Below are 26,364 nucleotides of genomic sequence, written 5' to 3' on the forward strand. Positions count from 1 at the left end.
ACATAAAATAAAATGTTATTTTAACATTTAAATGAAATAGTTATAAGTTTGATAAAATTTAAATGTTAAATTGGCATTTTATGTATTAAAAGTCTCGGCGGAAACAAACAAATGTCACATTTTACACATTAATAACTTATTATAAAGAAGAAAATAACACACAATTTCTCTATTCACTTTACATATAAATTGTATTATTTTAACTTTTGCAAATGGTTAATATTGACTTAGCATATAACAGCCTAAGTAACACAATGACGACATGTTAAATTAACACACAAGCGTGTTGGAAATTTGACGCAACACTTTTGACCCAAGAAAATTTTTATGCAAATACAAAATGTTTTCTTTTTACTTTGCATAAAGAATAAGACTGCGTAAAACTATGCAAAGCTCCGCGATGAAACGCGAATCGCAACGGATGCGGCAGTACGACCGTCGGCTCGAAGCGCAGGGGACGATGTGTGTTACACCGCTGTAAATAATGATGAAGGTCCTGCGGAGAAAATCAAAATTTCTCCGTCGAGAGCTGGCCGCGTGGTCTTAATGAATCTCCCCGAGCGCGGCCGATGAAAAAGCGTGAATCGCATTAAGCGGAAACGCGCGCGCGGTATTTTCAAAGGGTTTTCTCTCTCGAATTTCGCGTAGCGTACATAATGAATCTCGTTCCACCTAATTGGAATTGCGCGTGAGGCTCAGCGAGCTTTAATTAGAACTCTCGAGTGTGTTTTTAATCCGCTAAAACACTTCGATTTGCCGTACGTCCGTCTTCTACTTTACGTCGCCGTCGTCGCCGCCGCGCACGCGTCCCCGGCGACTAAAAAAGTGCATCCCCTGTAAAATTTCGCGAGGTCGTTGAAAATGGTACGTCGAAAATAGGGATGGACGATGACTTTCCTATGAATATTCAGGCTCTTCTGTCGCTCTTAGCCGTCCCGATTAAATGAAGAGCGCGCCGGTGGTATGTGTCACACAATCGTATTCTCCCCCCCTCCCTCCCTCCCCCGGAAGGCTTTTAACCTAATTAGCATAATGTCAGCGGGAACGAAGCGAGTCGATAGAACACGCAATAGCGTCTATCCACCTCGGGCGCGAAGATTAAAAGCGCAATGTGAAACGGCCGCCCATGTGCCGGAAGAGTTCCTCTCTGTAGAAGCGCAAATTAAATTATTTCGAGAATTCTCACGGGGCATAGTGGCCTCTATTATTCCCGTGCAAATCTCGCGTTTAAGCGCGCGGCGGACGGTTGCCCCCTTTGAACGTCACCCCGCAAAGGGGGTGCAACAAACGAACATCTCAAAACCGCGACCGGGGCTTTTTGGTCCGCGGTAACGAGACGCGCGGCCCGGAGAAATTTCTTTCTCTCAGATCGCTCTTGCCGCGAAAAAATTCACAAGCTTATATTTGTTTTATATCTTGCCGCCAAAAGAACTATTGTCATTGTATATAATAAAATATTGTATGGCATGATTAAGTGAAATTGTGTCCTGAGTAGTCACGCACTTGTTTTATTTCACGTTCTTATTAGCTTTATGTTGAATATCTTTAAAAAATTGATAACGCCAATCACATCGGTGATTACCGGTGATTTTTTTTTTATAAGAATCAAGAATCTTAGACATTGTCTTTGCACTTGTATATTTTGGCACAAAAAAACGCTGGAGCAGTCGTTATAAATTTTGCAGAATTTTGTCTTTTGCTTTTTCTCATAGGTTTTTTTTTTGCAAATAAAATAAATTTTATTTTTCGCTTCATGATTGCTCCAAACTTCAACACAGCTTTCCTTTTCCTTCCAGATTATGCGAAACATCCGGATAACGTGTCTATTGAACGAGAACGACGTAGGGCAAGACTCGCTTCGTACGCACTCCGCACACCCTTTCGAAGATCTGTCGCGCGCTGCTGCTCGTCGCGAGCGACTTCGAACGGGGACATCCCCCGGGCGCGGAGTAAGAGAACCGCTCCGAAACGCGGGAGAGATAACACATGCCGCCCGCGCGGAGAGTAAAGTTTACAAAGAGAGACGGAGAAAAAGAGAAAGAGAAAGGATGCGGTAAAAATAACTTCCCGAAAAACCGTACCCCGATTGTGCCCGCTTCCCGCGCTCTCGGCGCACCGTCATCGCGTCTCCTGGGCGAACATCCGACTCGGGTATTCCGCGCGCGAGAGACGCGCGATTTCCTCCTCCTCCTCCTCTCCCTCCCCCTGCGGGATAGAGGGAGTTGCGCGATAAACTTTTCGCACGATCGAGTTATCGCGTTTCGGCGCCCCGCTATTTTGTTTGTCTTGTTCGATTTACCCAGGCGGCCAACCCTCGCCGTAAATTCGAGTTAGGTAACTACTCGCACGGCGCACCAGGAGACGGCCGTAGGCACTATGAATCATCCCCTCGCCCCTGCGCGCGGTCTGAAATTCTAAAATTCGCGCACGATCGTTGCGCGTCGCGCGTTGTTATTTCGTCGTCGCGAAAAGAAAGGAAAGGAAGCTTGAAAGGACGACGACAGGTGAAACGTTTTTTGCCCCATGGCAAACGGTAAAAACGGTATATCTTTTTTGTTGTAGCTTTTGAGCTGCTGACTATGACTGGCTCTTTTTAAAGAATTTTAATTTGTCAGGAAAGTATTAAAATCAGAACAGTAAGTTTAAATATGGTAAAATCTACTATGAGAACACCGTATGTTAAACAAAATGTACAACTATAAATTAAGTTGATATTAAGTAAAAATCAATTGATAAGTGAACGATACAATAAATTAAAGAGAAGAAGGCGAATCTTATAATTTCTAGTAATAATAAAATACTACAATAGAATACAAAATACTTTGAGAATATCTTTAAAAGAACAACAATCAAGATTTAAAATGGCTCTCATTGATGTCTTTATTTTTAGACATTCACATTTTTTAATCCTTCATCAAGCAAAATATTATTTAATATATTTACAAACTTCAACAATACTTTTAATACTTTCGCGATAAAATTCTTTAAAGATCCAAAACAGGCCCCCTAAAACAACAAAAAGAAAACGTTCTATTTTTGCCACTCAAAGATCCAATTTTACACATATATTAATCGCCACTTCAGGGATACTGTCCAGCGTCGCACGGAGGAGGGAACGATGATCTCTTCCCTTCTCCCCCGGTTCGACTCGAAGCAATTCATTTATCGTTCGCAGGGCAACGGCGCGACTGTCGCGAACAACCCCTTCTGGTCTCTCTCGCGCACAAGTTCTCAAACGCGCGATGTCATTTCTCGCGTAACGTATCGGCCAAAGTTCGCACAGCTTGCGCGTACACACACACACGCACACATACACACGCGCACACAAGCATACCGTGATAGAACGCGTATGATTTCTCGGGCGGAGTTCCAGGCGGAAAGCCGGGGAACGAATGCCGGAAATATATGTGGAACGGCGGGCACACGCGCTATCTGCACCACCGCGGGCGCAGGAAACGCGCCCAGGACCGGAAATGAAGGATGCAACCGCCGGGGCGGCGGCGAGGAGAGACGCGACCGACCGCGCGTATTATACACATGTCCCTAATGAAATTCTAACGATGCGTTACGGCACAGAAAGTCTCGCAAATATGTATCATGTACATCATATTTACGTTGGGAAACCGGAGCGCGGAAGAACTTCGTCGGTTTTGAATTTTTCTTTTTGAGAGAGAGAGATAGTAAGAAAAGTGCCTCGTGCTGATCGTCATCAAGAGTTTGCACGTTTCGATCTCCTTGTGACTTTAGACGGCGACGAACGCACGTGCGAAGTCACGGAAACTACATTTAGCGGAGGTATCTGCGCGCTCCGAATATCGGAGGCGTGAATCGGCCATGTGTTTCGCGCAGATTATATATTATATATTATATATGGACGCGATTGCGTATCGGCGCGGCTCGATCTGATAAGTTTTGCAGTCGAATCCGCAGTCGAAGTTAAGCGGATTGCCAAGTTCGGGAAAGGATTGCCGAACCGCCGCCGCCGGTGCAAAATCGTAACTTTCGATCCCGCCGAATGCAATTCGTAATCCGTTATCGATCGCATCCCTCCCGACGCGTGTGTCCTTTCTCTTTTTCTCTCCTTCTATCACTCCCCCAGAATAACGCCCTTATCTTCGCGATAACGCGGAGAGTGTCGCCTGCGAAATTTTTTCGCGAATGAAATCTTCGGTGTAGACCCGTTCTCTCATTGATCTGTTTCTTTTATCTGTAAGTTATACATTATGCACTTTAAATGTTACGCATTTTAAGGCGAAAAACTGAAGTTTTGAATAAAATATAATTCACGTCAGAATTAATTTATAATTTATAATGTTGTAGAAAAGAATGATTTTCATTTTTAAATATTATATATAAAATACAATTCACGTCGAAATTAACTTACAATTTATAAATGTTACACGAAAGTATTATTTTTATTTATTTTATTACTACAAAGGTTAACGTATCGCGAAAGAATAAAAGCGATAAATCGCCCCTTCGCCTTTTTAAGATTCGTCAAATTTTTCGTCGATTTATCGTTAGCGGACCATTTATTGTCAGTCCGGAGGAGCGCGGCGGTCCTTGACGCGCGGGTCGAGACTCATTAAAAATTTCGTCTGTAATATTCCGTGATTCGAGAAGTCGGGACGAAGCAGAGCATCTCGCTCGCGCGCAGGTGGCCCCAGCACCTGCATTAACAACTCGGGGGCGCGTCAATTCGCGCGGCGTGGGCGGCGATATCGACGACGACGGCGCCCGAAGGAGACTTCCTTTCTTCGCGCTCTCCGCCGCACGTGCCCACGATGTTCAATGCAATTTCCTTTATCGCGGGGAGAGAGTTTCCCCGAGACCTCCCCCTCCCCCCGTTCCGTCTCGTCCGTCGTCTGTCGTCGCCCGCCGCCCCTTCCGCGACAAAAAGTCCCTCGGTCGGGGCAATAAATTGCAGCTACTCGAATCAACTTTTGAATTACGACTCGGGAGAGCTCGTTACGACCGACCAGCGAAATCCTGTTAGCCGCATTGCAACCGTAATGAACTCGTTGGACGCGCGACGTGGCGACAGGAAGCCATCGCGAGAAACCGAGAATACTTACTCTTCGTGACGCCAGGCGTTGATTTCTCGGCCCCGCCAGAAAACTCGTCGATTATTAATGGCGAATTCGACCAGCCTTTCCGCGATTCACGTAGACGTCGGCGCTATCGTATTCCCTTTAACGATACCGGCGCGTTTGTTCCGCAAAACTTCGCCGTGCCGCCCGGGGGTGTGTATCCCTATCTGTTAACGCAATAATACTCGCGTATTCACTTTCGATTCATCAGGAAGCGAGAACTCGTCCGGAGATCAAGTATTCCCGTGCGCACGATAAGACGTTTGATACCGCGCACCTGTTAAATTCGAATTTAACGTCGAATTTTACTCAATTTAATTTTTAAGGTTGTTCCTATAATTTTATCATACTAAAACCATAAAGTTGAACAACTCGGTAAATGTTAAATTTGACTCGAATTTAATTTATAATTTATTAGGTATGTACATTAATATGTCTGCGTACTTTAAGATTAAAAGCAAAGCAATGGATAAGATAGAGTTCGTTTTTTCAAACTACGTATTTTGTGTTAAAATAATAAATTTCGGCAAACAGAAGTTAAAAGTAATAAAATGTTATTTGTGTTCAAATTTCATTCATTGATGTTTAACGGTATGAACATGCTTCAAATGTCACACAACGAAATCTCAGTGTTACATATATCTTCACAGTTCAAAGGAACGTTATATCTACGTTGGCACACAATGTCAGCCGCTGCTTTCCTTTGTTTATCGTCCGTATGCAAAGTCACGTGCGTCTCGCACACATTCGTACGCGACGGTTTGAGGAAATGGCGCGGGTTTAAGAGTAAGCATAAAGCTTCCGGCGGTCACAGATCCTACGTATGTGTGTATATATATATATACACTTTACGTACAGAATGTTTTTACGCGGTTAAGATGTGACGGAAACGCTGCGCGGAAAGCTCGGTCGTAAGCTCGTTCGAGGTCTCCTTCTTGTAGCCACTAAAAAGTTTGTTACCTTTTTAGGAGGGTATTGTCTTTAGCGTGGCGGAGGGAGGGAGAGAAGAAAGGGCCGAGGCTAAAGAGGGTTTTCACGCGAGCCACCGCGAGATAAGGCGGAAGGGGGATGGGGAATGGGCGTCGCTACGACGTACGACGCGGGATAGATGCCGATAAGAGCAATCCTGGAGGGTGCGTTTCCAGGTAGCACGACCTAAGTGTCGACGACGAGAATACGCGATAAGGATCGGCGAGGAGGGGGCGAGAAAGACCCCCGGCGCGATATTATTAGCGCATAACTCTCGGAAATAATATAGCGCCGTAATTTGGCGCACTGCATGTGTTACGTTCTCGAAAAATTATTATCGCCGAAAAAATTTTGCTCTCAACCTGAGAGCTTCGCTCTTATTTTCACAGTATTATACACTCTACTAAAAAAAAAAAAAAAAAAACAGGCACTTAAAGAATTTTGCGAGAATTCTTCTGAAGGGCCGTTCAGTAGTGGATGTTCTTAATTTTTACAAGGATACATAAGTGAGATGAGATTTTACAGAATTTATTCTAGAACTTTTCCATAAATGTTTAAGTTTAAAAAAAAAAAAGAAAAAATGCATATACTCTCATTCACTTAACAAATTATGTTAAGAGAATTCGCAAAGTATATAGACTTTTCTTTCATGTAGAATAAATTTTTTTCGATGATGAACTAGTTATTGTTAAAGATCTCGGTGAGCGTTCAATGACCGCGCAAAATGAATTTTTCGTAAAAACGAGAATTGTTTTCCTCCTCTAATTCACCGCTGGACGTCATCATTTCGCTGTCACGCAACACGACGATTTAATTTCACGCGCAGAAGAGAAAAGGAATCCGAATCTTTTACTGGAGGAATCTACCGTTCGCCACTCGCTTCTCCTATTACAATAGAAGACACCACACGTTCCGCTGGGCGATATCGCCGGGACGATAAGGGCTTCGGAGACCAAACGCCGCGCGGAGATCGCATCTGCGAATAATGCAAGCCCCTCCCGAAATAACGTCGTCATGATTTACCATGCCGCAGGATACAATCAACAATTCCAATTCTCGACCGTTACCCCGGATCTTTATCGCGCACAAATTTACCGTGGATTTGCGTATTTCCATCTCTCGGGCCTCGTATCGTTAAATGTGCGGCATTCCTTCTCGTCGACAAGCGGTCAAATTGTTATAAAAAAAAAAAGATACTCTCCTTCGATACTCTATAACAGAAATAATTTCAGGATTTAATAACTTAAGAAATAATTTAAGCGATTAATGGTTTCATCTCCTTCGAGTTTTATAATTCCAAACAAGAGAAAGGTTCACTTTATTACTAATACATGTTTTACTGTTCTTTTTTTTTTGCTACTGTAATTATATTACTTTTGTGATATTAACGACCTCATCGATCGTCGCGATATTTTTCTACGCGCGCGTATCTGCGACCTATTTAATTTAATTATTTTTCAGATATATAATAGCGCAAATATTCGCACGTAAATGTGCGCGACACGACGATCCACTGAGAGTCGTCCCAGCTTTGCGCTGCATTAAATTACATTTATTATTCTCGCGACACACGCGCCGTAATACATTTCGTCGACAGGTACGCTAATCTACACTCTCGCAATGAATGCGCTCGGGCGGCACGCCTCATCAATCACACTTGCGAGGAAAGTCCTCCGGCCTCTCCAGAGGAACTGATTTTCATTAAATTGATATACCGATTCTCCGTATCTCTCCCGCGAACCTCTGGCAGCCGCTATTTCCTAACGGTTGTTTGCATGCGTTAGAAGTTAAAGGACTCGTACTCGTGGGCCGCCATTTGGACTTTAACAGAAATATGTAATCGAGAAAAATGATATTTCTGATTATAATTTATATATTTTTTTCCTCTGTAATTATGGTGGCGAATATCACATTTTTTCTCAGTGTGTATATAATTTATTATTCTTGTTAATAAATATCTATTTATATCTATATATAATTCATTTATTTCTTCTGCTAATTCTCCCGAATTTTTTCGATCTACGAGAATATGATTAGATTAAATAGATTGAAAATACGTGCGCAACGTATCGCTTTCGATAGATCGATCTGAGCAATTTTATTTATCCGCGATCACATGTACGTCAGCCTACGTCTTTATTACGGCAACTAAAAAGGACGGCGAAAAAGAGAAGAGGAGAAATAGAGGCAGAGGCGTGTTGTACGAGCCAGAAATGGACGAGAGAAGTAGATGATATCGACGAGCGGAGTCTCGGAAATGCTATAAGCAGAGCTGCATTGTCGAGTAGACCTGCACTACCATTGTCCGTAGGCGTGCGGGCGAACCTAGGTCTTAAGATCTCCAGTCTGGTTTCTCGGGACAAAGCCTTCGCGACGGTGACGACGACGACGACGACGACGACGAGGTTGCTGACGGTAGGTAGAGGGGAATGCACAATTACATACGCGTCGTCTGCTCCGTCTCGTCTGCTAAGAAGCCTTAATTAACGCGGGCTTTCGGCGAGCGACGAGTCTCGCCGCCGGTGTACCGCATCTCGCTTCATCCTGCTGAAGCGCGAGCCTCACCCCCCTTTCTTTCTTACCCCGTCGCGACACGGTAATCCTTTAATGCGTTTACGATCAATCCCGTCGACCTCCTACGCGAAACGTAATAAGAATAACGCGAGCGAATTAATCGCCGGCAGAGTTGTTCGCAGGGGGAGGGATTCGAGGGGGATGATTCCGCGTAAAAATAGGGGGGGGGAGAAAGAAACAAAATATTCGGCCCACGAAGTTTCATTTGCGACGATGATATCTTCAATCTTCGGCGGCAACGGGGAAACGATTTCAGATACGTATGTATACATCGTCTTCCTTTGGCCGCTCTTTCCATTTTGTATGATCGATCCTTAATCCGGTTGTAACTCCGAATCCGGCATTCCTTCCGCGGGTACTCTCGTCACGCGTCGCACTCGTAGATTCTGATTGAAGAGGCGATCCCGCGGCGGCGTAAGAACGGGGCGCGTTATGTGCTCTGCATTATGGAGGTCGGTCCGGCCACCCGAGAATGTCAGGGCGTTACATAAAGGCCGTTACCAGGCACACGGTGGACGACGAGAACCGTCGGCGAAAGGGAGGGAGGGAGGGAGGGAGGGAGGAGAGGCGGTGAGAGGAGGGTAGCAGACTGCTCTGTGATCCTCCTCCTCCTCCTCCTCCTCGTCCTCTCTCGTCTCGCGCGCGCCAGTCCCGAAAAGGTCAAACGTGAGGGAGAGACGACGAGCACTCCTGGCATTCGACAGCATCATCAGCAGACTTTGGCAGACTCTGGCAACGATCCCCCTCGAGCGGAGAACCGAAGAAAAACGAGAGATTCCAGGGGCTAATGCTCGGGCGAGCGAACTCTCGTGGCCGCCTCTCGAAAATCTCTCCCTCTCTCTCTCTCTCGTCTCTTTGTCTCTTGAAAGTCGACGGACAGCGATGAATTCGCGATTGAATTTTCTCTGACAATCTCCCCGCGAATAAACTACCCTGACCCTTAGAAAACCGACCGTTTGCGCGCGCTTAAAACAAAACAAAAAAAAGAAGTTGACGTCGAAAATAACGATTTTACAGGAGGGAGCAACAAGGAGTAGCTGTCGTGCTCGTCTGGCGAAATAAGGATTGAAGTGTTTTATTGTGCCCCGGTTCCTTTCGGAAACCCCCCTCGTCGCCCGACACAGCTGGGAGAACTCCAGGTCCCTCGGAGTTTCGGGTGCTACCTCGTACACATCTCTCTCTCCCTTTCCCTCTCGATAACTACATAGGTACACATAAAAATAGCTGGTAACCTCTTCAGGTGAAGGGCTCCTGCGGGAGCTACGTTAGAAGCACGTGCCGTGAATTTCGGATACGATTCCGGCCGCGTACCTTCGTCATTCCCTCCGTCGCACCCCCGCGCCGCGACGTCGCCAATATTCGACGTCCCGAATCCACCTTTCGTATTTTTTGCACGGTGTTTCGCCCCCTTCCCCCCCCTTCTTCTCCGCCCCAACCACCGATCGTGTTGTCTCTCGAAATCTATAGACGACGCGCCTTCGTAAGATCCAACGTTCGCACACGGCGCCAATAAAGTATAATTCGATTCTCTCCCGCGCGTTTTCAGGGGCACCGAGCCAGAAAGAAACCCCCTGATTTATGCCACCGGAGCACCGGGCGTAATACCATGGTATTACGTGGATAACGTACGCCGATGTCGAATAAAAATTTCTCATCCGGGTAGCGACACGCACGATAAAAAGATCTCGCGCGCGCGAATTGAAAGCCGCGAAAAAGCGGCTATCTTAATGGCTCCGTAAGACTTCGCGGTCATTACTTTTTATCACGAGGCTGTCAGAGAGATAGAGAGAGAGAGAGAGAGGGAGGGGGAGAGAGAAAAAGAGAAGCTTAATACGACAGGACCGCGAATTTCCCGCGAGAAGCCAAAACTCCTTTAACACGCGCGACGCCATCGACGGCAGCGGCGACGCGCAACAAAGTTTCCCGCTTTAGCGCCGCGTAAAACAAAAGGGGAAGCGGCAGAGAGAAAGGGGGGAAGGAAAAAAAAGAAAGAATATTTCCTGCAAACCGTCGGGACTCGTTTTGGATAAGTTTCGCGCTAGTAGTTGGAGAGACGCGCCGCTCTCGAAGGATTTCAAAAATTACTTACCAACAACAAGTCCGCCGAGGTAGACTAATTTCCCGGGAAGTTCGTGACCTGAAAAAAGAACGAGCCGTTTGATAAGAGGTCGCGATTTTTAAATTTACCTTTAAAATTAAAGCTTGGAGTGCATGCAGAAGTACACAGAGAACAGATCACGCCTCTCAAGATGATTCGCTTTTAACGAATATGAAAAATAATTCTATAATTCTGTTTAAAAAAAAAAACAAAAAAAAAACGATTTATTTTAGTTCATCTAGTAAATGTCGAATTTTTTAAATAAATAATATTTTCTTAATAAGTATCTTGAAATACACTTATCACAAATTTTAGAAAAACTCGTTATCATATATTAAAAAAAAATTCTTTAAAAAAGGTTACAAAATCGTTAAAGAAAATTCAAAATAATAAGCAAACTTAATATTCTTGATTAGAGTCATAAATTATTAGGATTCAGAATAAGTTTTGAATAAATTTTATGCTTACGATAAACTTGGAAAATATTTGAAATAATATTTACTTAACTCATATAACTTACAGCATGTATTTTTCTGTGTGTACACAAAAGTTTATTTGTTAAGTAAATATTAGTTTTTTCGAATAAATAAATAGTAAATGTATTTCAAGATTTATCAAAAAAAAATTCTTTATAAAGATTTTAAAAAACTAAAAATTAAGTAATTTTTTCTTAGCACGAAAATTATATTTTTTTGCGTAAAAAATTTCCCCAGGTATTGTAAACATACTATTTCATTGAAAATAGAATTTCATAACGTTATCGATCCATAAACAGAATGAAGAAATAAATTAAGTAAACGACATCCGTTGCTACATGTTTATCAATTCCAGAAACGTTACAGACAGGTAAACGTCGCGTGAAATTTCGTTTCCTTACGCAAGTAAACCGAGATTATCTCCGTGAGACACAACCGTGTCTGCTTTACGATTCATTCAATTAATTAAACGTCACATTCGCGTACGCGAAAGACTCTGCAATTTTCGTCGCTCGATAGCCCGGCTGAAAACTTTCCGTGATCCCGGTTATGAGTCGCAGAGAGTTACGATTAGTTCGTAACAATCTCAGACAGCCCAGGAGAAGTTATATCCGCTACGGTTGCACAACAGTAGTTACAAAGCCAGATACAGTAATGAGCGGTTTCTCGCTCCGCGAGGTAACGCGCGCGGGGGCGGGGGGAGACTAAAGATTAATTCCGTGTCAGGGGCACGAATCCGCGCGTGGCATAAATCTCCGGGATCCAGGACCCCGCCAGGGGCTTGCTGCCTCCTCTTAAGGAGCGAGTGCACCGCGATTCACCTCGGTTTACCTCTCCACATTATTACACCGGCGCGACGTCGTTCCCGTCGTTGTCTCTCGCACTTCATCGTCATCGCTTTTGTTCGGCCGTATCTTCCGTGCACGGGACAGGCAAGGCAGACAAGACTGGAGACAAATCGGATACGCTTCGTTTCCCTGCTTATGCATCGCTGTGATTTCGAGGACAATGGGATAATTACGCGACTGAAGATTATGAAGGAAACTGTGCGATGCATCACGAGTTTTTGATCTTGATTTTAATTTGTTTCACTTTCTTCAGCTCTCTTTTTTCGTCAGACTTTATTAATAAAAAAAAAAAATTATCAATTAAACTATATATTTATATGAAAGTTAATTAAATTGTAGTTTTGGTTTAATTTAGTTTCGTGCATTTTCATTTCACGGCAATGTTATAAACTGTTCTACGAACAGTTCTCTGAAGTCTCTTCTTTTCTTGGTTTTTACAGACAACAGTGATAAATATTTTCACATCAGTTCCGCAAACGACCGCTCGCGTACGTCATTAAGTTCGAGAGTTACGAGCGACCAGACCGAAAAATCTCTAAATCCACAGACCGACCGGCCGTTCGTTTCCAGTCTGTTCCGCTCGTCAAGATAATGTAAGCCGTGCCCGGGAGAGGGGCGTGGCGAAAAAAAAAGTACGGAATAAAGTTGAATTGATGCAGCAGCCGGGGCGGCCATTTAGTAACTTCAGTAAGTTATAAAGCAACTTTCTCGCTTAAGACCAAGGTAAACTAAACGTACGCACACCGAATTGAACGATCCTGCGATGGGCTGCTGGCTGAATAGACGACGGCGGCGGCGGCGGGGCGTGCTGCTGCCTCCTGCTTCAGACACTACGACACATTGCACGGCGATCGAGATCGATAGTCGCAATTAGAAGCTCGTTGGTTTGTCCCCCGGGGAGAGGGGTGAGTGTAGTACAAAGTACAGGCAACTCTCCACGATACTCGCACCGGGAGAAAAAAAAACTAGTTCCAGTAACCATAATATTACTACAATTTGTAGTCATGTTTGGATCCAACCATACTTTTCTATAGTTATTCAACAATATAAATTAAAGTTTTCACATTCATAATATTGGTCTATGCAACTTATGATATGGTTGCCACAACGAAAATGAAAATTTTAATATAATAAGTTGTATTATAAAATTATCACTATAAGCATTTGCACGGTAATTATTACCTATATTATAGTGATAATTACTGTAAAAATGATATTCCTGGCTATAATTATTTTACGATGCAATTACAATTGCGAATATATATTTTTTTTATTATTAGTGCGCCAAACACGATAAAGAGGCGCGACATAAAGCAAAATCCCTGGCGTCGAATAAATCACGTTCGCATCCGCGACGAGCCGGCAGCTGTATTTGCCTTCATTGAACGTTACGCGTTCTCTCCACGTGCGCGAAAAAGTTGGCGAGCGACCGACCGACTTTCCTCAATTCATCACGGCGATAATTGTTCCCGCAATGCGAGTCTAAAGCCTGTCGTTCGTCGCTTAACGCGTACACTTCGAGCACGTCGTCTCCATTCAATCCCGCGAATCATTAATTCCACTGAAAACGGAGTGTCGAATCTCAAGTTTGCTCTTAACTGAAAATGAAGGTAATTTCGGCGCATATACAGAGAGAGTTGCATGCCCGCCAAGCACTCTTAAACATTTACAACGACGGGAAACGTAACGACGAGAAGTTGCGGGATTTCGTCCTTATTGCTCTCCGTTTTTGTAAACGACTATACGTACGTACGTATACGGCACCTCGGGGACTTTTCGTATATTTCTTTACGCGAACGGCCCCCGCATAAAGACCCGCCATTATCAAAACGTCTAGACGGGGAGGAGAGAGAGAGAGAGAGAGAATTCCTCCGAGAGAAAGAGGATGTTCGATACGCGCTGTCGCCGTTATCTGTCGGGCATTACGACGGCGTGGAATAGAGAGAGGCGAGAGACGGGATACCGACGCCGTGCGACCGATTAAAAACCAAACGACGGAGATTATTAGAAACGACACCTGCGCTTCTCGCGAGCTCGAGCGTTTATAATTTAATTAATCGCGCCGGCGATCGAACGCGCGTCGCTTTCGGGGTAGGTAGGCGCAGTGTTTCACGCTGTGTTCCCCGCGATTATGTGACAGCGGAATTTTGCATACTACTGCATATTCATTCGGTATTTAGCGCCGGGCAGCGCGAGCGGCATTAAATAAAAATGTGATTTGCCGCTCTGTAATTTTGAGGCTGTTTCACTCGCGGGTGTGATTCAATTAGCGGGAATGCAAATTGCGTAACGCGCCCCGTTTATTTTCTCAACGCGCCGCGCCGCGCCGCGATGCGGGAGATATAACAGTTTGGTATCAAGTATACACTTCCGTCCCGGGGAAACAAAAAAAAAAACGTAACACACTCTTCCTATAAAAATTTATGACGGCGCGGAATTGTCGAGTTTCTTTTTTTTTTTCCTTTCCTTCCTGTGTCGCACGCGAAGAAATGGCGCTCTTGAGTTTCGATATACGACGACCGGCCTGCAAATCCCACACGCGCGCGATGTCGAGCTAATTGAACGCCGATTCTAAGAGGGAAAAAGCGATATCGTGTTGTAGCGCGTCGCCGCTCGATATAACGTCGATGGAAAAACAGCGTACCTTTATTTAACAAACCGACGCTCGTCGTCGAGTATCGCGGGATGCTTGTCGCTTGTCATTAAAACATTTTAACGCTCATAGCTGGGATACTGTAATTACTGTGGAGAGCGAATGGAATCTGGCAACCGGTTGGTTTTCATAGTGTTTTGAAAACGGGGGGGGGGGGGGGGAAGGGAGGGAGGAGAAACGAAAACGCGAAAACAGTATTCACAGCGGCGATTTGAAGTACGATCGAATTCCTGGCGTTCTCTCGCGCGTTGCCCGGGCAACACACCCGGGATTTTTCTCCAACGTCGATGGAATTACGCTGTTAATTGCAGTCAGGCGCGAGATCTGTATAAAGTGCAAAAACGAAGTGGCAATTACGTCGAGTCAAATGTGTGTGTTTTGTGTGTGTGTGTGTGTGTGTGTGTGTGTGTGTGTGTGTGTGTGTGTGTGTGTGTGTGTGTTCGTTCGTCGGCCTAGTGCCGACATCATCGATCTCGTCGCGGAGGTGATAATTTTATCCCCGCGGTGCACACCCCCATTTTTAGAATTTTCCATACGGGTCGATAAAGCTTGGAATTTCACCCAGGGAGATCCAGAATTTTGATGCAATCGAAAAAGAAGGTTGGAAATTAAAAGCAACAAGAAAATGAAATCTTCCGGTGGACATGGTCTCGGCCTGCCTCTTTTTCTCTCTCTTTTCTTTCGCTCATCCGTACTCCTATTTTCCTCTTTTCCCCTCTCCGCTTCGCTTTTTTTCCCTTTGTAACACTCCTCGGAACGCTATGACTTTGATTTTCTAAAGTACAAAGAGTAAACCGTGGAAAAATGTCGCTGCAAAAGAGAACGCCGGTAGAAATTAGTACTACCTGACGTGGTGCATAGAGAAGAGTTGCAGAGCTAAAATACAAGAAAATTGCACCGTCCAAAAAATTTAATTTGGATACTAACGTAAAACAGAAATTAATTCGCGATATAAAAACAATTAATAGCAATCCAAAAAATTACACAAAAGATTATAATGCTAAATGAAGATAAGGCGATATAAAATATTAGTCTGCTTTTCAATTTTAATTTTCCTTCACTTGAATACAAATGGTATTTATAGAACAGATTTAGGATTTACAGTGTTTTCATTTAAAATGTTAACTAAAAAAAATTAGTTTAAATTTAAATGAAATTTAACTCGTGTATAGACTTTAATACCGGGGAGGAGGGGGGAATCCTTGTAGGTCTATTCGGGGGTATCCCGTCCATCATCGATCCACTCTCGAGAGACGTTTGCCGACGGCAGGCTTAGTTGATTGAAAGCCAGATTAAAGTTTTTCGCGGATTCCATTTTCGTGGATATAAAACGGCTAAAAGTTCATTTCGCCCCACAAACCTCGGGATCTGGATTAAAACATCCGGGTTATCGAATTCAATCGGAAAAATGTGTACATTTGCATTCGTGATGAGAATACAGATTCGGGGAGTATCTCTCTTTTTTTTCTCCCCTCTCCCTTCTCTCTCTCTCTTTCTTTTCTTCTCTCGTGCGTATCGCGTTGTATAACTTTTGAAATAAGTTTATTTAAATGCATAAATCTATATGCGTATGACGAATGAAGGAAAACTAGAAAAAGAGAGACAGAGAAAATCCTTCGCCATTTGCTTGTCCAATACTCCGTCATAATGATATCAAGCGTTATGTATGGCAATATTATTTTTAACAAAAAAAATATATGTACTTTTTATATTTAACATATATAAGCGTTTTATTTATACCTTTCATGCGTTACGTTATAAAATAATCTTACCAGGTAAAATTTCAACGAAATCCAAATCTTTTCGAGAGATAAAAAAATCTCGGAATATTTCAACATCGAACAACATGCGAAAGGTCCAATTCGTAAAAACGCTCTCTATTAATTTTCCGATATATCGCCAGGGACAAATCGGTTTCAAGTGTCAAACGATGAATAACACCTGACCGTCTATCCGCGCGTTGTAAATTCCGTGTAACGAGACCCGAAGCCCGGGAGGACGCTCACGACACGACGACGTCATCGCGACACGATATCCCGCGATCGAGCTTGTTGCTCGAACACATGGTGCAGAAGCGAAGACCCCGACGCGACACACACACACACGACACGACCGGTTCTGTAATGACACACGTCGCACGCGAAAAGCGTGTATAATAGAGATACATATATATGTATATACACGCGTTTCCGCGATATGAGCGTGCGTGCATACGTGATGCATATGCGTGCGCCGGTCGTTGAGGACATCGGAGATCGGCCCGAGACATCCGGTACAATAACCCTCTTCTCGTCGCCGGCTCACGCATAATGGGCCGCCGCCAGTTCCTCGCATTGTTCGAGGGCTACACATTACATACCGCGCGCGGTCTAAATTACACCGCGACGCGGATCGAAATCCGCGTTCTCCGGACGCGGAAGTCTCGCGGACGCCGGGAAGGGCAAGAAAAGGGAGCTAAGGGTGAAAACGCTCCGATTCCGCGCTTCCCTCTTCCTAATTAAAATTACGAGCTGCCAATCCGTGTTTGGTTGACATTGCCATCTTAACACTGTACTCAAGATGATCTTAAACATAAGACTCGACTATGAATACCGGGTCCTATGATTCGCAAAATTTTTCTTTCGCAATAGGAAAAAAAAACGGACGTCCGAATGGGACGTGAGAACGGCGAGAGGTCACCACTTCCGGTCACTTCGCGCCGTATTGCGGATCGCGTGGCGATACCGGAGCCGCGCGAACGTGGGAGAACGCTCGTGCGCCGGGTTCATTACCGCGCTTCCGGTCGCGCCTCGCGAAAGCTCGTCGAGTGATTACCGCGTTCCGTACTTCGCGCTAGGCCCCTTTCCTCTTACCTCCTTCCCCCCCCCCCCATGACAATCAACTTCATTCTACCCCGTGACATTCATTAGCCCTCCTTCCCTCCGCGAGAGGAGGAGGCGACGGCTCATTAGGGAAACGTTACGGCTCTTGATCCATCCTCCGCGCGCGGTGTGAATGTGCGCTTGATTGCCGGATAACAAGCCGCCGCGCGCGGATGCAACGCGTCCGTCAACGCGAGATCGCGAGAAACGGCCCCCCTCCCCCTGGCCGAAAGTCGACGGTTAATAGAGATGTAAAGCGGTCATTTCCATTCGATGTTTCCAAGTCCGCTTTCGGCGGATGAAGGTGCAGCAAAAGGTGCAGCGGGAGAGACTCGAGGAGACGCGTTCCTCTCGACTTGCGAGAGACGGGTAAATATTATAAGCACGGAGAGAGCGGCGTGTCGTATCCTCTTCCCGGGCCGTCGAGTTCTCGTTTTACAACCCGAGGGCGATGAGGCGGCGCCCAATTTGGGAGCCTAATCGCTCTCGCGCGATAAGGCGCTCCATTCTTCGCCCGTTCGCTCGCTCGTTGCTCGCTTGACAAGCGCGCGAGATTAATACGAGGATAATTCATCTTCCTTCGAAGACGCCGCGCCGCGCGCCCGGATCCCTCCCGCGATCCCTCGCGCTAATCTGCGCGCGCGAGCGAGCAGGAGAGACCAATTTATTCCGCGCGCCGGTATTAGCGTCTCGCGCGGGGTTTACGACGCGGATAATTAATCTCCTACGGCACTACCGCGTACGTGACCTTGGCAGCGGGATTCGTTAAGGATCCATTCTCGCGTTGGCCTCTCTCATCCGCGATCTATACGACGGCGGTTCTCGTGCGCTATTTTCAATATCGTACGACCACGTCGGCCTTAAAATCGCTACGTGACATCCAAACGTCACGAACATACGGCGACTTTGAAGGGCCGAGAATGTAATTGAATTCTCGCGAGAATCCTTCTCTCTCTCTCTCTCTCTCTCTCTCTCTCTCTCTCTCTCTCGTCTGTTTTCTTACAATTTTCATGCAACGGAGGAATTTTCGCGCCGACGCGAATCACGCGACGTCGTCGTCGCTGCTGCAGAGCGAAAACACGCCAAGTTTTACACGCGCGTCGAGAAGAGGGGAAGAAGACGTTTCTGTAATCCACACGCGGCGCCGACCAGTTTTTCATCCCGGAGGAGAAATAAAGAGCGCTGGGGCCCCGGCGCTAAATATATCCGGAATATACCCCTCTAGCAAGAAAACGCGCGCGTCGAGCCAACTCCTCGAAAACCTACGGACCAGCCTGCTACTTGCTGACTTGCTTCTCTCCTCCCATCAAGCCATCTCTGAGAATGTAAGCGGTAGCAGCTAATGACCGCGTCGGATGTTAACCTCCTTCGAGTTATCGTCACTTATATGGCCATTAATAACGTCGACACGTCGTCGTACGTTGTTTCTAATTAAGCCGCAAGTTATATGGTATCCGCGATTAAATTTCAAACACATCGATCCGCCGTTCGTCTCGAGTTTCTCGTTTGTCTATAACAAGTTTGTGTTATGAACGCAATGGTTTCCTCGCAGACGCGCAAGTTGAGATTATACTTTCCTGAGTAACGCGTTTCATAACATGTCTCCGTACCACATTAATAATAATAATAATAATAATTAATGTATGGGGATGAAGGGCGCGCTTTTAATTTTAGCTGGAATAAAATTGCATCTGTGGCAGCGAATGTATTTTATTTGTAAAACAACTGTTGTCTAATATTTAACTTAAGCATTCCTCTCCATACAACAAACGAAAGACTCGCGGATCGTTACATAAAATTTTTTTTTATAAAGCAGAGCAATTGTGAGCATCATATTGTGTATATCTTGCTAACATGTACCGCACGTAAGAAATAAATTTGTTTTACTTTCTGATTTGCCTTCCTGCAATTGATTTTAATTCGCGTGTAACACGGTTCGATGAGTTTGCAATGAAGGTAAATCACCGGCACAGGTCGAGCAGGTCGAGCTCATTGTCAGTGGCGAACCGAACACGTACGAAGAAATAACGAAGGCTCGAGCTTTAAATATATATATATATATACACGCAATAAAGTGTGCGCCTCTCTAATCCCCGAGGGATTTTCTCTCTACCGTGATTTTCTCGAAACCCAGCTAATTTAGAGCGATCGTATCGTCGCGGACGTAACGTCGTTAAGTCTCTCTCTCTCTCTTCCTCTATGCATCTCAGAGCATAACACGCGCGCCGATACGCGTCGTCGTCGTCGTCGGGGCGGGTTGCGCGCACGCGCCCACATGTTTAATTCATGACGATGCATTACTCATTCATTCATGCGATCATGCGGAAGGCACTTCCGAGAAGAATGCCGTAATAAGATTCTGGAAGAGCACCGACAGTGTCTTTCCTCGCTCCTCTCTGTACCGCGCGCGCACTGATACCGTGAGACTGTGAGAGAACCGCGGCGGCAACAACCGGAGCAAGGCGACGGGGACGATAAATCGCGCTGCGCGAACCGAACGGAAAAATAAAGAGATTCCCGGGTCCGAATTGACGCCGCGAGGGGGGAAATTCCCGACGGGAGGAGCGACGGCACGTCGATGTCGTTCTCCTCTGTATATCGCGCGGGGTGGACAGCGACCGACGACGTCGGTCGTCGCGCGGTTAATGCGCAAAACTAACATGCAGCCGGCTCTCGCAAATTGGAGCGACATATACGAAGAGTTAATAATTCTCTCTTCTCTTTCTCGCGCGATCAGACCTTCTACGTGACTCATCAATAACGGTTCGTCTTGCGAGCGAGACTTTCAGATGGCGAAAAAAAAAAAGAAAGGGAAGGAAAGAAAAGAACGAAAGAACTACGTTGAGAATTGCCTCTGATTAGGGGGCATCCGTCGCGCATGGCCGCGTCGTCTTCGACGGAATTATTACATATCGCTCTTTCCTTTCCCCCTTGGGTTACGACGAGCATTGTGGCGCGCCGGCGGGCCCATGCCGATCGCATACCGTTGCTAGAATGCAATCAAACCGTAGCGGCCGGAGCTCCGAATGCAGCGCGGGGCACGATAGCTATTCCGCGTAAATTTTGACATCAAAAAGATCATCCGAGTGAGTAAGTTAAAAAAAAAAAAAAGAGCGAACACATTGCCACTTGAAATGCAGGCAATTTCGAGATTCGCCTCTGCCGCGATGATAATCGAAACGGCATGAATTAAAGAATCGAACAATTCGCTCATTGCACACTGTAAAGCGCGAGATAGAATTTTTCCCGGTGGAAATAACATCAAGTTTAAGAGTTTTGACTCAGTGAAATTTGCGCGGAAAATATTAGTATCATAAAAATATATAAAAGATCGCAACGCGTGCGTGTAGCCGCGTGTTACATGTGACACTTTTTTTCAGCCTCCGCTCGCGCCCACGAAGGTGCACAATGCATAATTCCGCGTAATTTATATCTGACGATGGCGTCTAAATATAAACCCATCCAATGTTGTACTCTCGCTACTTCGGATGATTCATCCGGGGAGGAGGGAGGTAGGTTCATAGTCTCGGGGAATAAGGCATGCAAATTTGTCTCCCTTATCTAATCTACCGTTATTCATCTTGCGCACCGACGTTATATTTAGTAGCAATATAAAGGCACTCTCGCTGCTCTTCCTGGAGTCGATAAAACTTCCTCGACGGCGACGTCACTCACGTCGTACGGCCGCCCGAAAGTTTTGCCGACGCGCGCGCGGTCAAGAGGAAGTTTTGCACTCGCGACGCGACGCTCCGGGACACAAGGGCAACCGGGGGAAAAAGACACCCGAGGATGTATACGTTTCTCCGCCCCGCGGGATTTGTATAATCGAACGCATAAGAGGAACTCGTTTAAAGTCGCCCCCGTCTCTTGCGGCATGCGCGCCGGTCGTAGGCGCGAGGAGGATCGAGTCGAACTTCGCCGGGTGTAACGAACGTCACGGGGGAAAAAAAAAAATGTAACGCCGTTGGTCGAAGCCGAGACTACCGGGGATTAACCCGGGATTTTCTATGATCTCGAAAGGCAACAATACAGCGTGGATTTTCGCTGCGTTTCGCTTCCCATGTACTGTTTCTCTCCATTGCACGGTTCTTTTTTTCCATCGTTTGAAACTGCATTTCAAAGAGCGGCTCTTTTGAAAGATCACGAATGCACGCGCGCCGTGCAAGTTTTCCCTTATTTCCGTAAAACCAGGAAAACTGCAGCAATTATATCTCGCACAGATACCACGGGAAACATAATTACTTTTCCTCCGTTCTTTCAGAAAATAACGATATTTTTATCGCGGGAGAGAATAAAATCAAAGGTATGAATACTTAGATGTTTCAGGGCTTCTAGCGAATAATTTAAAAGTATCTGACAGAGGGAACAATTATTTCGAACACGTCTTAACGTAGAAATTATTATAGCTGTTCGATGTGAATAATTCTCTTCCGCGATGCGTGAATAGTTCTCCAAATTGTACTCCAAATATTGTGTCTCGCGGATACCGCGGATCGATACGCTCTTCTTACTTGAAGCCGCGGGGGACCTGTTTGTCGACGGCGATCGATAAGGCGCGACCTGATTTAGCGGAAATTCCTACGAGAGGTGTTCCCAAAAATCGTGCCAGCAAAACGTTTCAAGAATACGTGAATAACACATAGAAAAGTCTTCATTTTTAAACTCGCAAATTAACTTATTCAGTACAATTTGCCAGTATTTTGGTGACAATCGATAATTAGACCTTCTTTATTTCTAGTCACCTACAAGTTTCCCTGACGTGAAATAACCTAACAGCTATTACTATTAGCTCGTAAAAACAAACATCTACGAGTTATGTATGAGGAATGAAAAGTGTTACAACAGCGAGTGCATCAAACGGTTCGTCGCAATAGAACAAGGGTGAGTTGTGGGGCAAACATAGACGTCAGAGCGCTAGGGTAGACCTCGGTGCAGCCGCACCGGGCGAATTTAATGCATGCACACGTACGTACGTACGTACTTACGGCTGTATGGCCGTATGGAACAATAACTTCCGACGCAGATGCACCGTAGCCTGCATCCGCCCTGGTTCGCTGCGCCTACATTGCGAGTCGCGCCGCACTCGTAGACAATCGAAAGCGACAATGGCGTTCCCGCGGTAAATCCCCGTTCTAAATTACGCTACCTATAATGGTTAATAGCGCGAGTAGAAGCGGGAGTGCCGAGAAGGATCGAGAAGCTTTGAGATACGTTTGCCAGCTTTGAAGCTCGCTGAATCGTGCTTTCGTCACGAAAGCGTAATCAAAAGGCTCGCGTGATCATCGATAGTCGCAATTCGTTTCCGCGCATATTGCAGAAGGAATCGAAGCTGTCGGAGAACCTCGGAAGCTTTTCTAGACTTGGACGTTAAGGGCTCTTAATGGACTGCTATTTTCTTCACGCTTAACTCTCCGTTTCATGAATCATAGCGGCGAGTTCATGCTTGACGAGGTACCTCGTTCGTGGTTTCCAGCGGACAGACCGCGGCCGGAAGCGACGTTTCCTTCCTCGTGTACATAAGGATAGTGTCAGCGAATGCGCGGCTTCCCATTCCGCTCCGTTAACGCTTGACGTATCAAGAGGAAAAATCAACCCGTATCAAAATCAAAAGCGCCGGCTGAAAGCGACTTTGAGTGGTTGAAATAAAAGATACCGTTTCACGTCAAAGAGCAACTAAATGTTATTTTCCAAGTTGATTTTCCTGGTTTTCTTCCACACACTCGGTTTTCTTTGTTGTCAAATATTAATGTCAGATTTATTTTGATATAAAAAATGCATTTCAACTTGTTCTATTAATTTTTTTAAATCTGTTAAAATTTATATTATCTTTTACCAAAATAAAATCCTACTAAAACCACACGGTTGCATTTTCCAGTCCCGCAGAGAGGTCCCTTGCATTGTGCTCGGATATGGTTCAATCTACGTACGCAAGTCGATCTCCCGAGGCCTTTTACGTCGCTGATTACAGATTTGAGATAAAGACCATTAAACTTAATACGATAGCTTTAGAGATTCCATTACGGACATCATTCCGCGCGGTATTATTCGAGTCCCAGTGTACACAGTATATCTCGTTCAATTTCTGACTTAGATACTAGATAAATGGCCACCATATAAATGGCCAGTCGTCGCCGAGTAACCAGTTGAAGTAGCAACTCTATGGCGCAGTTTCCAACTCATATCCCACCACCGAGACGGAGCCAGAGAGCGAGAGAGGGAGAGAGAGAGAGAGATCATCGTGCTTTTACCCGCGCCGAGTCACAAGCCGGCCGGTTTGATATCACGTGGGATTTGAGACAAGGTGGCCTCTCGAGTTGCTTCAACGCTATATACGACGAGCGGGTTTATTATTGCGCGAGCGGGGAAACGTCGACCGACGGAGAAATACGTGCCGCCTCGTATAAAGCGATTACATTATCCAGGGGCCTGCCTGCTGCCTGGCTGCTTGCCGGTTTCACCTTCGGGAGGAACAACTCGCGGCTCGGGGTTTCGAATCAATTTTTGCGGGAGGGAAAAGACCCGCGAGATGATTTAATATTTCCCGCATCGGCGATACCAATATCGCCAGAATCAATACGCGGGCGCGAGATAACAAAGAAAAGAGAGAGAGAGAGAGAGAAAGAGAGAGAGAGGAGAGAGCGTATCGCACCGGTTGTGTTATCGTTCCTGTAACCAAACGACGTGTACAGGTACAGGTATCTACCGTGTGACAACTTACGGAGTATTCATCCCTAAACTGGGACGCGCCGTACGCTTTTGTAATTCCATCTGCGAAACGTCATCGTAACGGCGATGCCGGTAAAAGCTCGCGATAACGAGTTTAGTTATCCACTCTTTCCCTCCCCCCCCCTCTCTCTCTCTCTCTCCCTCTCACTCGCTCGCTCGCCCGCTCTCTTTATGCGCAAGTAAATTTACAATCTCGACTTCCTTCCGCCTTCATACCTTTCAGCAAACGAATCTCCCCGCGTTATCGTTTGTCTCCCGCGAAGGAAATTAAATATTCCGCTGCTGATATTAAATTCCAATTACGCGGTGCATTATTCGCGTTTTCTGTCGAGATTCAGAATTATGTATCGTAAGATCGACCGACCCGGTCAATCAATATTATTTTATTACGTATTGTACCGATAATCCTGCAGAATTTTCCTTTTTTCCTTTTACTCGCATCTAGACACTCTCATTCAGTTGTATCGTTGCGTCGAAAAGAGCTCAGTGTACCGTTAACGTCACGTACATCGAATAGCGGTTCAAATGTTGAAAAAAAAAAAATTTATCGTAAATCGTAATACACAAATTTAACAGTCATATATCACCGATGAGATTTCGCTTCGCTCGCGAGTCTTCCCATATCGAATTATTCGCGATATACAACACGCATCGATCCGCCAAACAGCGGAAATACTCGGAGTAATCGAGTTACGCTATTCACTCAATCGCGTCGTTTTCTGTCGGCTGCCGAAGATTGATGTTGGAACGCGAAAATAATGACGGCGATCGCGCAATGAAAGGATACTGACTTCGCGCGGGGGAAAAAAAAGCGGACGGCGGACGAGCGGAACGAGAGAGATAAAGTCGCCAATGGCGTCTTCCCAATAACGTGATCGGAGAAAAACCCGTGCCGTGACGGTAAAGTATATGAGACGCGAAAGGATCCCGTAACGGTATCGCGTAAAAAAAGAAGAGAAAATTCCATCGATGGAAAAAAGTGCGAGTCTCACCCGAATGAACCCGCCGCGCGCGTCCAATATTCCCTCGGCCAATCCCTAAAAGAGGCAAAAATACGAAATTTGCCAAACGATATAATTTTTATCGCGCCCGGAGACCGCGGGAGTTTTCTCGAATTCGCTGCTTCAGCTGTGCCTACCGGTTTACGAGGATCAGGTGTCTCCCGACGCGTCTCGCCTTGCGAAACCTAACGCGCGCGTAAAGATCACGCGGAAAACAGAGCGGGGAGAAAATCTGTTGAACCCGCGTTGAAAATTCCTTATGAAACGCCGGACGAGAACAAGTTCGAGGCTGACGCGCGCACGTATGTACCTTAATACGGCGCGTTTCTTGACTAAATTGTAAATTACGAGATTTTTAGAAACGCGTCCGTCCGGATGGAAGAGTCAGATTTAAGCTTACCGGGCATCGAAGGCACGTAGTGATACGTGTGCACGCGCGCAGTATTGTCACACGTACACACGTACGTATATTCCGTGTCCTACCGATAGGGCACGTTTAAGCAGAAGAGCACGCTACTTTGCACACATACACGTATCAGACGGTTAACCGCATGTAGAGGGAGAGGGGGGAAGGAAAACTGCCAGGGGCAGGAAACGTGGAAAAGGCGGAAGCAACGTCGGTCTTCGATGGAGGGTAGTTTAATTAGTTTGTTATCCTTTTCATTTAACTTTGTTTTTCCCTAACGCTCCTGGCAAACACACCGAACGGCGACCGCGCGCTGTTTATCGCGCGTGAAGATTTTACGAAATATCCCGGGGAGCCTTTCCGCCTTCCCTTGTGCCTTCTGGAATTTTTCTGTAGAGTCAGAAATAGAGGATTAAAAATTGTGCTTACACGCAGAAACGCAGCAACTTGAGGACGAAAGAATTTTGAAACGAGTGACATTTAACCTGTTCCGACGATTCAAATGATTTGCGGTATGCATTTTTCTGCGCAAAAGTTTATCTTACATAATATTTGTTTCAAGTAAAATGAGAAGTTTGTTTTAAAACTATTATCAAGAATTTATTCTTGTGCAAAGGTAAGCGTTACTTAAAAGAAGAAAACTAATGTTGAGTAATCGCTTT

At 45.5% G+C, this 26,364-nt stretch overlaps 1 protein-coding gene across 3 annotated transcripts in view; it reads right to left on the reverse strand.

Moving 5' to 3' along the window:
- Nucleotides 1-26,364, reverse strand: part of LOC105839743 (ankyrin repeat domain-containing protein 50) — a 63,562-nt gene that overhangs the window by 18,581 nt on the left and 18,617 nt on the right. For all 3 annotated transcript variants that reach the window (XM_036292413.1, XM_036292412.1, XM_036292411.1), the window contains exon 2: nt 10,723-10,770. The gene's annotated coding sequence lies outside the window, so the exon portion shown is untranslated. The remainder of the gene's footprint in view (nt 1-10,722; nt 10,771-26,364) is intronic.

The sequence above is a fragment of the Monomorium pharaonis genome, chromosome 9 (assembly GCF_013373865.1).
Source record: "Monomorium pharaonis isolate MP-MQ-018 chromosome 9, ASM1337386v2, whole genome shotgun sequence".
Taxonomy (NCBI): Eukaryota; Metazoa; Arthropoda; class Insecta; order Hymenoptera; family Formicidae; genus Monomorium; species Monomorium pharaonis.